The sequence below is a fragment of the Neomonachus schauinslandi genome, chromosome 5, assembly GCF_002201575.2.
Source record: "Neomonachus schauinslandi chromosome 5, ASM220157v2, whole genome shotgun sequence".
NCBI lineage: Eukaryota > Metazoa > Chordata > Mammalia > Carnivora > Phocidae > Neomonachus > Neomonachus schauinslandi.
Window position 1 is genome coordinate 16,646,104 of NC_058407.1, and position 3,390 is coordinate 16,649,493.

General features: G+C 44.5%; 1 pseudogene; it reads right to left on the reverse strand.

Moving 5' to 3' along the window:
* Positions 1-835: 835 nt before the first annotated feature.
* LOC110578071 lies at positions 836-2,196 on the reverse strand (annotated as a pseudogene).
* Positions 2,197-3,390: the final 1,194 nt, after the last annotated feature.

The window sequence follows — 3,390 nt, forward strand, 5'->3', positions numbered from 1 at the left end:
CTTTCTATTTTTCACACCCCTTTAGATTGGCTATCACAAATCATCCTCTCCTACATTTTGGAAGATAGATAAAATGGGATTTATTCAATCAATCATTCGTCTATTCTACTTATGTTTATTGGGTGCCTACAGCAGATACCAGGTGCTATTCTAGATGCTGGAGATATAAGACGTTGAATACAGGAGATGAAGCCCCCGAAATCCTTGCACTTCTGTTGTAATAGGAGAAAAAGACGATGAGCAAATGCAAACAAATATAGAGCATGTCAGATGGGGTAAGATGGGGATAAAAGCAGAAAACAAAAATAAAGCAAGATAAGGGGGATTGAGATTCATGGGTGGTATGCTTTTCTGTAGGGTGGTCTCTGATGAAGTGATATTTGAGCTGAGCCCTGAGGGACTGAGATGAGCAGATTCCCCCAGGGAAGAGGCTTCCAGAGGCTCAGAGGGAACATTTAGGCAGGAATGTGTTTGGCTCATTAGAAAACCAGCGAGGAGGCCAGCGAGGCTGAAGCAGAGTAAGCAAGGCAGAGAGAGGTAGGAAATGAGGTCAGAGAGATAAGGGAGACAAGACATGTAAGGCCCTGTCAAAGGCTTGCACTTCTAGCCCCAGTGAGTGGGCAGGCTTTCCACAACGTGTTAAGCAGAGTGAGCAATGTGATCCAACTCACATTTCGGAAGGGTTACTCTGGCAGAGACTACGCTGTCCCCAGTACCCATTTCCTCTTTCTTGCATAATAATGGAAAACCCAAGTTTTTAGCTGGACACATGGCATCCCAGAATTTTAAAAAAAAAAACATATTTTCCAGCATCTCTTTTTTTTTTTTTCAGAGCTTTTATATTTGAGTTTATTCTTCATTTAACTTTTAAAACACTACTATAGTTGAATATTAAAACAAAAACAATAGCAAGTAGTGAGCTATGATTATAGTCCTTCACTCATTCACTACTGCATATAAAATGCCAGCAGTGTTATTCACTGGCCCCATTAAGAGGTCTGACACTGAACACCACCCCTGGGATGATGTTCATCATCCTCATAGGCTTCCCCATTGTAATGGCGCCATCTCTCCTGATTTGGATCAAAGTCCACCAGTTCTACCTGGTCCATTTCATCAGTCTCTTCTACTTCTTTCCTCTCAGGTAGGAGTTTTTCCAGCAAAGAGAGTTTATCAGGAGAGAGAAAGCCATTCTCAGGAAACTTTACCTTAAATTCAATGATTAGGCAACCCTTCTCATATGGTCTACGATAAATTGGCATGCCTTCATTTAGCACACACTTGATATCTCCATGCTTGACAATTTGACCTGGGTGAGAGGTGATGACGATGGTTCGGTTGTCAAGAGTAGATATTGGCTTTTGAAAGCCGCACAGTGCTTCAACCAGCTGTATGTCCATACACATGAAAAGGTCTTCTCCTCGCTGAGTAAAAACAGTGTGGTCCTTCTGATCTAAAACAATGATAATATCTCCTGGTTCCAGTCCTGGTTCTTGGTCTCCTTCACCATGGAATGTTATCTTCTGGCCATCCTTCATGCCTTTGTCAAGATGAACTTCTAGAATCTTCTTCTCTCAAACTATCTTCCTCTCATTGCAGCTTTTACATCTATCTTTGGGACTGATCCGTTCCCCATGGCCCTGGCACTCCATACACACAGACTGAATTTGCTGAACCATTCCAGGTCCTATCTGATGAATTCTTATTTGCATTCCAGTACCTCGGAAATTGGGACAACATTCGACTGCTCCTTTCTTACCACCTCGGCCTTCACATTTATCGCAAATCACATTCTTTTGCAGAGCTAGTTTTCGTGTTGCACCATTATGTAAATCTTCTAAGGTTACTGAGAGCTGATGCACAACATTTTTACCTCTCCTTTCTCTCTGCATCCTTCCTCCTCCTCCAAAAAACATATCAAAGATGTCCATGGGGGAGCCAAAACCACCACCAGCTCCACCTTCTTTAATTGCCTGTTCTCCTCCTTTGTCATATAATTCCCTTTACTTTGCATCAGAGAGTACTTCGTAAGCTTGAGAAATCTGTTTGAACTTTTCTGCTTCATTTGGATTCTTATCAGGGTGATACTTCAAGGCCAGTTTCCTGTAGGCCTTTTTCAATTCCTCTTGGGTGGCATTGGGTTTGACCCCCAAAACATCATAGTAAGTGGTTTCTTTCACCATTTTCTACAGCCGGTGAGAGGGCTGAGGCCGGTGTGGGGGAGCAGGAAGGAGCGCATTGCTGGGCGCAGCTCGGGCAGCCGCCGCTCCTCCGCATCTCACCGAGCGTTCTGGAAAGTTCCCTTTTCCAGCATCTCTTGCAGGTAGTTGTAGGGGACTCAAGTCTGGCAGAGGGGTGATAAGTATGGTGTGGTGCTTCAGAAAATCATGCCTAAAAAATAGGCAGTTTGTATGTTTTTAACCCTTTTCTTCTTCACTCTGTCCCATATTCTCTGCCTGGAATGCAGATGTGATGGCTGGAGCTATATGCTACCTTGGACCATGAGGAAAAGGGCCACCCTGCTGGATGGGATAATGGTGAGTTGGAAGAATCTGAAGCCCCCAAGGACTTTATGGAGCAGATCCATGCCTGCCCAACCAAGTCGCCTCCAGACATTTATTTTATATCTCTGTTTCTGGCAGCCAAGCGTAGTCCTACCTGGTATAATCTTTCTGGCCACTGTGTAGAGAATAAACAATAAGGAGGACAAGGGCCAAAACAAGGATAATGTCTATTTCATGAATGAGAACGTTGAGGCTTGACAAAGTTAAGTGAGATTGTGGTTATAAGCATTGGTTTGGAAAGTCAACAAACCTGCCTCTATTTAAACCCGGCCTCCAACACTTTGTAGCCTCGTAAGGTTGGGCAGGCAAGCTCCTTAGCCTCACTAAGCCTTCATTTCCTCAACTGTAACACAGCGGTAATAACAATACCTACCAAACTATTACTGTGAGCACCAAACACATTATGTGAAAAGATTTAACCCAGCCTGGCCCAGAATTGGTTCCCTCACCTGTTGGTTCCCTATCCCTCCTCTTCTCTCTACCTTTCACATCTCCTGCGCGTGCCCTGAAAAAAGCAATCCTTCCAAGATGAGTGGACGTCGCACACAATTCAGAGGACATACTTGGGAAGGGAAGAAGAAAGAGAGAAGAGAAAAAGAAGCGCTGGCCGGTGGACAGGATGGACTTTCAAGTTCTCAGAGGTTCTCCACTCACAGGAGGAAAATGTCAGTAGTAGCTCTGGCTGGCAGATCTAAGGGAAGAAGGCCAGCAGTTCACCCTTCACCCTGGGGTCTGGCAACATCAGTGCTCCAAGCTGTTCCTGCTCTGGCCCCCTTCTTAATTCTCCCTTTCTCCATCATCACCTCTTTCCCCTTCCAAAATAAAA